Raw genomic sequence first — 12,125 nt, forward strand, 5'->3', positions numbered from 1 at the left:
GCTCAAGCGCTTAGGCTTTACGTAAGTGGAGGACGAGTGAAGAACGTAGACATTCTCTCGGAATTGGTGATAACCCACTCAAGCGCTTAGGCTTTATGTAAGTGGAGAATGAGTGAAGAACGTAGACGTCCTATACCGCTTGGGTTTGATCCATCTATCGACTTGGTGATAACCTGCTCACGCTTAGGCTTTACGTAAGTGGGGACGAGTGAAGAACGTAGCGTCCTATAACGCTTGGGTTTGATCCATCTCTCGACTTGGTGATAACCCGCTCAAGCGCTTAGGCTTTACGTAAGTGGAGGATGAGTGAAGAACGTAGACGTCCTATACCGCTTAGGTTTGATCCATCTCTTCGACTTGGTGATAACCTGCTCAAGCGCTTAGGCTTACGTAAGTGGAGGACGAGTGAAGAACATAGACGTCCTATACCGCTTGGGTTTGATCTATCTCTCCGACTTGGTGATAACCCGTTCAAGCGGTTAGGCTTTACATAGGGGAAGACGAGTGAAGATTGTTTCTCGAGCCATTCCACCTTTACTCGGCTCTTCAAACTTGTACAAGTAAGCTCTTTCTTTTTCTTTTTTTTTTTTAATTATTATTATTTTTTAATAAGTATGAAGTCACCAGCCTGATACTGAATATTGTTTCACGTCGCTCATTTTATACAGATAGCCTTCTTCAAGTGTTTCAAGAACAGCACCGTTACTATTCTTGAGGATGAAAGTGATAGTCGGGACGAAGGTACCACATTGCTTGTAGGTGCGCCTCTCCTAGCTTCGGAAGTATCTTAGGTGGAAAATTCTCTTCGTATTCCGTCTTGGTCTCAAGAAGTGTATTGTCAACTCAGCAACTTCAAAAAATCCAAATCTACAGATAGGGACCTTCACTCCATTTCTGATTAATGTCCTCGCATCATCTGACCGATTCATTAGGGCGTTCGAACTTCTTAGCAATCGAATCCATAATGGGGCGGAATTGAATTGGGTTCTGTTCTTGACGGCTGGTGAATCTACATTTACCGAGTATTCTGAGAATGGCTTGAAGATGTGCTAAGTAGAAATACCCAGGTTCTTAAGAGCGTCAGTCTATATAATGCAGTGTTTGCCACATTATTTAGCTATGATCGACACGCTCCAGTCATTCGAGCCTTTTGCGAGTACGATGTCCTGCAACAAATACTCTTCATACATCGCAAGGAGAAATGTCTATTTCCCTTTGGGATCTTCATGAAATCGGCGATCTCCCTATTACATGTTGATTTTATGATGAGGTTATTCCAACCACTTAGAGTCTCAATAGGAAGGACCATAAAGGCGTGTCTTATATCCCACATATTTGTCGCTACTTGTTTTTAGCGTACCACAAAATTTTACGGGATTCCAAAGGAAAATCTGGAGTGAGAATGACTGCTTGGATAAAGTACTGGTATCGAGGGCCATTCACGTATAAAAAATCTTCAAGGAAAATTGTACGGAACAAGTCACAAAAGCCAAAGGAAGACTCTGATCCGTCTAGTATCATTGCGGGGGCATCTTTGAAACGCACCGAGGAAGAGGAAGGGGTTTTTGAAGATTTGGGTATAGCTGATGAAGATATGGAGAAATCATACTTGACTGCTTTCCTTGCTTACTGGTTGTGCAAATTTGTGTTTCCCAAAGACGACGTCGCTTGATTAGATCAGGGGTTTTCAAAGTTGAGTCGAATGGTGCACGGTGTATCATTTGGCCCAGCAGTTCCAGTATTGGCTAGCATTTACAAGGGGCTGAACGATGTTTCTAGTGTAGATGAGCCAGGAAATTGCACAACTGTTCTACCTTTCCATTATGTGTATGGATGGTTGGGCGAATACTTCGACACACATTTTACATCATCTTTCGAGAAGTCCATTCTTATCATGGCAAGGTTCTCAGGAATACTTTCGGAGAAATTTTTTGAAGATTCGACAGCTCGAGCTTTGTTCCGGACTTGTGGTAAAGTGAAAATGAGTCGTCTGGCAAGAGTATTTTTAGAATGCAAACAGCTGACTGATGAAGATCATATTTCTAAAGAAGACTTTGAGTATTTGATATGCCTTCATTCGGGATTTGTTTCTCTACGACAGGAAAACTACCGAGTCATCCAACCTTATAACCCGCACCGGTTTAGTAGACAATTTTATTATGTACAACATGTGCCAGGAGAACTTAAAGATGACGTCTGGAATGGGACTGTGCTATCAGTATACTCACATTGGAAATCATGCTTGAAGATTGGCAGTGCATCTACAATAACCCTACGTACTAAGGACAATATCCGAGAGTTTGAGGTCACATTCGATTATGTTATTTGGTGGTCGAAGGTGCATCGCTTTGAATCGACGAAATCAAAGACAATCTCAAATATAGGCAAGTTGTCATCGCTTTCTTAGCCAAAATCTTTTAAATCTCAAGGCAACGAAACTTTAGTTCATGATAAACTCACCCGTGGTAGAACGCTCGAGTTCATCCATAAGTTGAAGGTAGTTCTACTACTCTTGTGCCTCGAGTTCAACACCTACCTCCGGTTGATGTTCCTTCAACTCAAGTCCCTAATGATTAAGGAGAAACAGAAAGTGTAGCAGATTCCCAGGAAGATTTCATTCCCATTGGTCGACGAATTCACCGTTTGAAGCGAGGGCATATAAGCAGCAATGAACACAGTGAAGTCAACTTTAGCCATAAGAAAACAAGCGTTGAACCTCTTTATTGTGATCTGGACACAGCATACCCACTTGATGACACATTCTTTTGTGATGTACCCGTTATTTCACAACCAGTGCTAATGAATGAGGTATGTACTTTACTTCTCTTTGAGCTCTTTTTTTTTTTTTTAAAAAAATTTATTTAAACAACCAATTCTGATATATTATATACATTTTAGGGAGAAGTAGTATATCATGTTCCTATTGTGTGTGAGCTCGTGCCATTCAATCATTTGCCTATCAAAGGAGAAATTGATACTTTGCACCCAATAAGTGGTTCAGGTGCTAGTCTAAGAGGTATGCTTCCAATCTTTATCACACTTAGTGTTTAGAAATCTTTGAGTCTACTTGCTTAACCATTACTCGTCGGCCAATGTAGGTTCGTTTGTACAACCACATTTATTAAAGCCGGCTAATCCTGCATCAACTTCTGAAATGTCATGTGGGGAACCCAAATTAGGTGTTGCAGACAAAACCCTTCGCAAGGTAATCTCCGTTTTAGGAAACCAAATAAAAAGTATAATCTTGAAGGCTTCATTAGAAATGCTTCCTTCATTTAAAGATGAGCTTGGCAAATTATTGACTACCCTTGACAATGTGGGGGCGGACGTCTCATCTTTACGAGCTATGATCGATGCACTTATGGTAACTGCAGTTGAATACCATTCTACGCACTCTACTTACTCCCAAAAGCTATCTCCGAGGCTCAGAACGATCGTTTAGCTGCAGTTGACTCTTCACTTTCTATTGCCTTGGCTTTGTAACAAGCTGAAGACACTCATTAGTTTTCCGTACTTGAGTCTGTTCAATCTGCCAACATGCGTATTAAGGAGTTAAAGAGAGAACAAGAACAATTGGAGTTGAGACTGCATCAATTAAACGAATCACTTTCAGAGAGTGATGTACAGCTCTCTTATCATCGTCGTGAGGTTACCCGCTTGAGAGATGATAAGATTGCAGTTGAAGGAGCTCCTGTACTATCTGCTATAGATGCCGAGACTTTAGATACATTACGAGTTTCTTTTGAGAGACTGCGTAACGGCTTCAAGGACTTGTCTTAGGAATAGCAAATTCTGTTGTTGTAAACTTTCTTTGCTTTTTATATTTCTCTTTGAACTTGTCAAAGTGTTGACGTTTGTTAGTTAACTTTCATAATGAAATAAAAGCATTTTCTTATTTCATTATTTCTTTCGAATAGCTCGAATTGATGGGGGAAACCCTTTGTTTTTATTTTGATGTGACTGAACTTGGAATTTTGTCCAAGCTGCCTACGTACCCTTAGTGAAAAAGGATCAAGTCATCACGTAGTTTAAGGGATTTTTTTATTGTCCTAACTTTTGCTTGAAACGCCCTTTCGGGCTTTTAGTTCAACCGACTTTCTTGTGCTCTAACTTTTGCTTGGACTGCTTTTTCAGGTTCTCAATCCAACGAGCCTCTTTTTTTTTTTTTTGATGTTGTACGCAGTTTTGGCTCATGCGGGCCAGGAGCTTGGTGTCATTTCATGCGTAGTATTATTTCAAGAACTTTCGTTGATAGGGCCGACTCTTAAACCGTCCTCGGCTACGATCTTGTAAGCGCCACTTGTGTACTCTTCTTATACTACGTAGGGCCCATCCCATTTCAAAGTAAACTTGTTTCCAGTTTTGTGTGTTGTGATGATAGGTCTACGTAATGCGAGGACAAGATCTTCTACTTGAAAAGACCTGGGGCGAACCTTCTTGTTAAAAGCATTCGAAAGCCGAGCTTGATAACACTCTAAGCGTTGTTGCGTTTCGAGTCTCTTCTCGTCTAGAGCTTCTAACTCTTGGAGGCGTAGCTTTGCATTCTCTTCATTAGTCAATCCCTCTTATACGGCCATCCTCAATGATGGAATTTGACTTTCTAGAGGCAAGATTGCTTCAACGCTATACACAAGTGAGTATGGTGTAGCCTGAGTAGGCATCTGGTATGTCGTCCGATAAGCCCACAATGCTTCATTTATCTTTTCATGCCAATCTTTCTTAGTTCTTCCAACAACTTTCTTCAACAGGTTGCAAAGAGTTTTGTTGAATGCTTCCGCAAGACCGTTGGCTGGGGCATTGAACATTAAAGAGTTGCATTGTTTGAAACCAAAGTCTTCATACAATTTATCCATTAACCGGTTCGAAAATGGCTTTCCGTTGTCTGTGATGATGTAACGCGGCACACCATACCGATGAATAATGTTTACTTTGATAAAGCTCACTGCATTTTCTTTCTTTACTTCTTTTAGGGGTACAGCCTCTGCCCATTTTGAAAATTAGTCGGTGGCTGCTAGGATGTAAGAATGACCATCAAAAGATTTGGGTGCTATTGGTCCCCCCACATCAAGACCCCACGCATCAAAAGGCCATGAAGTAATTGTAGGATGTAGCGGCTCCGGCGGCTGATGTATAAAGTTGGCATGGAATTGACATGCTTGGCATTTCTTCACATAATCCATGCAATTCTTGACCATATTCGGCCAATAGTAGCTTATCCTCTTTATTTGAAAATGTAGCTTTGGCCCTGATTGATGAGCTCCTCAAATACCTGAGTGAGCCTCCTCCATTGCTTTGGATGCATCTTCTTCGCCCAAGCATCTTAGAAACAGGCCTTCAAATGAACGACGGTATAGAATCTCTTTATAATAAATGAATCGAGGTGCCCGATGCCGTGCCTCTAATCGATGTCTCGAATCATCTGGCAGTTTCCCATGCTTAAAATAATCAATTAAAAGTTTCCTCCAGTCGTCAATGTCAATGGACAACACCGAGATAACTTTGACTCCTTCTTGCGATGCCCCCAGTGTTAATGGAACGACCCAACATTGGCAAACTGGAAGATTCACCGCTTTATCTTTTGTCAACGCCAACGTAACGGCAAGGTTGGCTAAGACATCTGCCATTCAGTTGTCTTTTCTTGGCACATGCTCCAGCGTCACGAAGTCAAACCTTTCTAGTAATTGAGTGGTCATTTGGTGGTATGGAATTAGATCATCCTTCCTAACTTCGTAGTAGGTCAACAATTGGTTGATCACTAACATGGAGTCACCATATACTTCTAAGCTCGATATCTTCATCTCACAGCCATTTGTAAGCCCATGATCAAAGCCTGGTATTCTGCAACGTTGTTCGAGCAAAGTTCACTTAAAGAGAATAAATAGGGCAATACGTGTCTCTTGGGTGATACGAAGACTACGCCAGCCCCGCCCCATCTTTACGAGCCGATCCGTCAAAGAACATCATCCAAGCAGGAGAAATGTCAGTGAAGAAGACTTGTTCATCGGGTAAGTCATTTGAAATTTCCGTTCTTTGGAATTGGATGATCGGCTAGGAAATCTGCAACAACTTTCCCCTTAACTGCCTTTGCTGGAGCGTAGATGATTTCATATTGATTGAGAAGTAACGCCCACTTGGCCAAACGCCCCGTCAAGACTGGTTTTGACATAACGAACCTTATCAGGTCAGCTCGTGCAATTAGATAAATTGTGAATGCTTGCATGTAGTGCCTTAACTTTTGAATAGCAAAAACAAGTGCAAGACATGTCTTTTCTATAGGTGTGTAGTTTAGTTCGGGACCAGTAAGAGTTTGGCTTAGATAGTAGAGTGCTTGCTCTTTATGTGATTCGTTCTCTTGCATCAATAAGGCTCCAATTGACCTCTCTTGAGCCTTAATGTACAATATGAGTGGTTTGCCTGGAATAGGAACTCCTAACAGTGGTGAACTCGATAGGTACTTCTTTATGCTTTCAAAGGCATTGTGACAAGCTTCATCCCAAACAAATGGAACATCCTTTTTCATAAGGTGACTGAATGGTTGACACCTCTCTGCTAAGTTTGAGATGAATTGCCGAATAAACGCGAGGCGTCCTTGTAACACTTTTCAACTCACGTAAATTTTTTGGCTCGGGCATATCTCGGATGGCTTTAATCTTTGTCTGATCTACTTCGATACCTCGATGTTTAATGATGAAACCAAGAAATTTACCTGACGTGACGCTGAAAGCACACTTCAAAGGGTTCATCTTGAGTTGCTACTTCCGCAATCTGTTAAACACCATTCTCAAGTCTTTCAAGCGATCTTATCTTATTTGTGACTTGATCACCAGGTCATCAACGTAGCACTCGATATTTTTGTGAAGCATGTCAGCAAAGATCTTTTGCATTGCACATTGATAGGTCGCACCTGCATTCTTGAGGCCAAATGGCATCACCTTGTAACAGTAAATTCTTTTTGGAGTGCGGAAGGCTGTGAGTTCTTTGTTCTCTGGCGACATTTTTATTTGATTGTATCCAGATGAACTGTCCATGAAAGATAAGGCTTCATGACCTGTGGTTGCATCGACCATGAGCTCAATTATGGGCAATGGAAAGTCATTCTTCAGGCAAGCCTCATTTAAGTCTCGGAAGTCAACACAAATATGAATTTGTCGAGTGATTTTCTTCTTCACCGGAATAATGTTTGATATCCACGTCGGGTATTTCACCTCCCTAATAAATCCAGCGGCGATCAACTTATCGACTTCGGCTTTGATTTGACTTAGGAGCTCCGGACGAAAGCGACGTTAAGTTTGTTTGATTGGACGAGTTCCAGATTTGACTGCGAGGTGATGGACCGCAACTTTTGGATCGAGGCCTGGCATCTCCTTATATGTCCAAGCAAAGACATATTTATACTCAAGTAACAACTAATAGTATGATTCTTCTTTGCTAGGATTCAAAAGTGCACTAACGAATATAGGTCTTGGGTCTTCATTTGTGCCCAAGTTGAGCTCTTTTAATTCATCAACAGTCGCTTGGCCCCCATCTTCTAATGCAGCAGGAGCATCATGAACCTCATCATCAAAAGGTTTCTTTTCATCGAGCTCTTTAATCGTAACGTGATGAACATCTAAAATCTATGCTTCTTCATTGTCATTTTCATTTTGTTGACTCAAAGTTTTCTAAGTTTGTATGATTGTTCGTGGTTTCTCTTTGAGTTGGTCACCTGAAGTTATGTCTAATGTTGAGTGATGTTTCATATGTGATGGGATTAGGCTCAGGATTTCATTATCTTCTGTCGAATCAATACGAACTCCACTTTCTAACTCTCGCTGGCTTTTCTCTTCAGACGGCTTGCTTAGGGCTCTGATTCTTTCTAGCGCCGATCTGTGTGAAGCTGGTTGGATTCTCCTTTGAGTCTTATGTCCAGATATCCTTTTGAACACAGAAGGTCGTGATGTTGATTCTTTGATGAGGCTAAAAACTGAGATCCGCTGGGTAGGCTTGGCTAAACGATCGAACACTGAGGCTCTATTAATAGCCTTTGGTTCTTCTTCCTCCTCAACTGCTTCTACACTAATGTGTTGAGCTTCTACTTTCTTTACTTTTCTTCTAGCAGAGATCTTGACAGTGCAACAGAGTAAAACCAGGCCTGCTCTAGCTGAGTCAATTGTGTAACCTTGCTCCTTTAACTTCTTTTGGGTTTAGCTAAGGCCATGTGTCCTTTCTCCTATGACATCTGGACTAAGCTCTCCCAGCGAAGAAGATAAGCCGAAGTCAGAACCTACCTTTGACATGAGCTTATAAGCATTAGGGTCAAAACCTTCTTTCGTTCTTCAGACCGGAAGAGATTCGTGTCTTGTTGCCTTCTGTGATGGTCTAACGAACCTTGGTACCGAAGATTTCGAAACGTTTGAATTACTCAACTTGGGTAAAGGTATGATTGTCGACTCCGTCAAGAACTTCATGTCGCTTTCTCCCCATTTCCTTGGCTTTACTTCTTCTTTAAATGGGGATTGTCCTTCCTTTCGTCGGGATGATGAGACATAGCGAAGGACGGGAGTAGACACCTTCCGTGAATCTGTCGATAATGATCCCATTTGTCCGGACGAAGTGCTTTTTGACTTCTTCTCTTCAGCGGGATGACACTTTGAATGCTCTTCTCTTCTTGGCATGGCTTTTCCTGTTGGGTGAACCTCAACGGAAATAAATTCATATACCATGTCTTCATCCATGTAAAATTTGGTGTCAGCGAAATAAGACTCGGCTTCAGTAAATGGTTTGACGTCACCCAAGATTTTCTTTACTCCTCCTCTGTAAAATTTGAAACATTGATGTAAGGTTGAAGGCACTATCCCATTTTCATGCACTCATGGCCTTCCTAAGAGGAGATTGTAGGAGGTTTTAGCATCAATCACGTGAAATAAGGTGTTTTACTTTAAATCACCTATCACGAGCTCAATTCTGATCATGCCCATGACTCTTTGTCCTCCTTGATTGAAGCCTTGAATCATGAGACTACTGCGAGACAATTCGTCTATGGTGATGCCTGACTTCATCATCGTGGATTTAGGCATGATGTTTACTGCTGAACCTCCGTCCACAAGCATGCGACGAAGTTTTTGTTCTCGCACATAACTAACACGAAAAGCGGACGATTATGTGGTTTAGACCCTAACAAGAGGTCTTCATCGGTGAATGTGATGGAAGCACACGTCGCGCAACAAATAGCATGGTCTTGAGATTCAGGCTCAAATTCTTCGGTCTTCCTTATCTTATTTGGTTGAATATCGAGATCCATTAACACCTTTACCAATGCTACAGTATGGCTTCAGGCAGTTCCATCGCTTCTTCAATATTTGAATGCGATGGTGGATTTTCTGCCTGTGCTGAGACCTTTTGCTCTTCATGAGTTTCAGATCTTCCTTTAGAGGCATCTTCGTCATCTACTTGATAGCAAGTTGTCATATGGACTATCTCAGTTGGCCTTCTTACGAAGAACACTTTGGGAAAGTATTCTCCTAGTATAATTGGAGTTCATGGCCCCTGGATTAGTGGTGCACCTTCTTGGTCGGAGTCTCTCCTCACCATCCTTCTGATTTTGTTCTTAGAATGTTGGTGCGAGCCTCTCTTTCGCTGCTCCTTCTTTGATTGAGCATTTTGTCATTGAGGAATGCGCTTCGTACGAGACTTCAACCGAGTAACGAGTGTCCATCCTTCACTGTCATCGAAAGGCGAGTCACCAACAAAGCCATCACCACATCGATTGTTTGGTTCTCCCCCCCACTTCTTTTGTACATAGATCAGTCATCTAGTGTATGCCCCTTGTAGATTGAAACTCCGATCTTTTTGACAATGCGGGCAACAACACCGAATCAAACGATCCGAACACAATTGTGGCAACGTTTGCATCTGCAATTTCGTCAACATCTAACTCAATCCTTCCTTGCCTAGCTAAGTTCATAAACACGAAGCACTTTTCTACTGGATGGCTGAAAATTCTGTGGTATTTGCAAAACTTAGGGTCATTGACCCGGTTCATCTCCTCAGGCCGCTTACATTCTGACAATTTGATCACCTTCTTTTCAAGCAAGTCCTCAAGCATACCTGCGACATCGGAGTCAAGAAAAGGGTACGTTTTCTCCTCCAATTCCTTCAAGGTGCGCCGACGTCTATCTACCTCTCGGGATGACTCCATCCTTTTGACTTCCCTCTTCTTATCTCCGGTGGAGATTTTTCCCGGGATAGTGTTGATTGTCATCACTTCCTTGGTAGGCTTCTTGACCGGCTTATCTGTCTTTTGTCCAAAGACTTTCTCCTTTTTATGTTCCATGACGGGCTCATGCGTTCCTCTGTGGCTAGCGATGCTTAACTCCATATCATGGGCACGAGTGGCTAGCTCCTCAAACGTGCGGGGTTTAATCTCTTGTAGAATGTAAAGTAACCCCCAATGCATCCCTTGAATGCACATCTCTACTGCCGATATCTCCAAAAGCCTATCTTTGCAATCCAAGCTTAATGAGCGCTATCGAATAATGTATTCAACGACATGTTCATCTTTCCATTGCTTGGTATTCGTGAGTTCCATCATACTCACGGTGCGAAGAGTGCTAAGAATTCTCGCTCTATTTGGTCCCACTGTCGAGGGACTCGGACTCCAGGTCTACATACCAATCAAATGCATTTCCCTTCAGAGACCGAACGAATTGTTTCACCAGGTGGTCGCCCTCCGTTCCAGCATTGTTGCATGTTTCGACGAAGTGTGCAATGTGTAGTTTTGGATTGCCCTTTCCATCGAATTGTTGGAACTTGGGAGGTTGATATCCCGTTGGCATCCGCAAGTTGTCTATCCTCCTGATGTATGGCTTGGAATATATTAGCGTGTCTCTGGAAGGTGCTCCGTATTGAACCCTGATGATGTTCGCGATCATGTCCTGAAGTTGTTGGACCGACAAGGAACCCACTGAGGCGGCTTCAATTTTCCGTGCGACTTCTCACCCAACTTTGTTTCATGACTCAATCCTTTCTCACTGGATTCAGCCTCATGATGTGGTCCTTTCTTGTGTGCGTCTTGGCCAAGCTCCTTATCCTGATGCGCTTCCTACTTGTTGATGAGAGAAGCGGTCTGCACATCCTTCTCTTCGACCATCTTCGTCAATGTTGTGACAGCTTCACTCATATGGGCAAGCCGTTCTTCAATAGACATTGCTCCAGTCACCATGACCTACATGGCCATAGAATAAGACTCACCTATGGACGCCGAGGCAATCTTCTTCTGTTTGTCGTTAGGCGAGGATCCACGGTATGAGCCTTTGCTCGAGTCGGCGTCTAAAACAGGCGAGAGGGAACGTTCTCTTGAATTCTTCGAGCCTGAAAAACTCATTTCTTCGTTCTGAGAGTTTCTCTCATCCGCCCGGGAGATATTCTTCTTTGGTCCCAATGAGGCTAGATTGATAACCGGTTCACAACTTCGGTTCATGTCTCTCACCTTGGCTTGAGTCGGTATGGAAGTGACCTGTGGAGTTGCGGATATCGCCTTGGCCTTGCTCCGGGTAACGACCCCAGCAGAATCTCCGCTTGAGAAAGAGCGCTCTTGCTTTTCCCTTTTGCCTCAGGAACGGTTTGAATCTTCTTAGATGCCATCATTTTTGGCGTGTTGGTTGATTTTGGAACTGGAAAAAGAGATGAGAGGTAGAGATTGTCCCACTAGGCGTGCCAAATTTATAAACACGAAAATCCTACGACAAATGAAACAAGAATTCGTGTACAAAATAATATTTGTATTAATGAAATTTAGGGTTACAATCTCTGTATTGAATCCTCTGATTCGATCTCCAAAGTGTATAAGAAAATTTGTGTTTGATATAAGGGTCGTAGAGACTTGATCTTGATCAAACGGTTAGCACAAGGCTAGTTTGGTGTTTGGATTTTTCTAGGGTGGAGGAACCGGCACGTATTTGTTGTGCTTGGTGGTTCTTCCAAAGTGAGGTGAAGAATGCAGAGAGTTTTTCTGTTTCTTCTGAATGCTAGGTTTTTTTTGAACCCCCTTCTCTCGTCTTGAGGCCTCATATTTATAGGCTCTTATAGGATGCTTGACCTAAATAACTTTCCATATTTAAAACCTTGTTTTGTGGGATTTTGATTTG

At 42.4% G+C, this 12,125-nt stretch overlaps 1 pseudogene; it reads right to left on the reverse strand.

The window, feature by feature from the left end:
* Window positions 1–6,488: 6,488 nt before the first annotated feature.
* On the reverse strand, window positions 6,489–11,200 carry LOC103328826 (uncharacterized; annotated as a pseudogene).
* Between the last annotated feature and the right edge of the window lie 925 nt (window positions 11,201–12,125).

This window comes from Prunus mume, linkage group LG1 (genome assembly GCF_029339155.1).
Source record: "Prunus mume cultivar Tortuosa linkage group LG1, ASM2933915v1, whole genome shotgun sequence".
Taxonomy (NCBI): Eukaryota; Viridiplantae; Streptophyta; class Magnoliopsida; order Rosales; family Rosaceae; genus Prunus; species Prunus mume.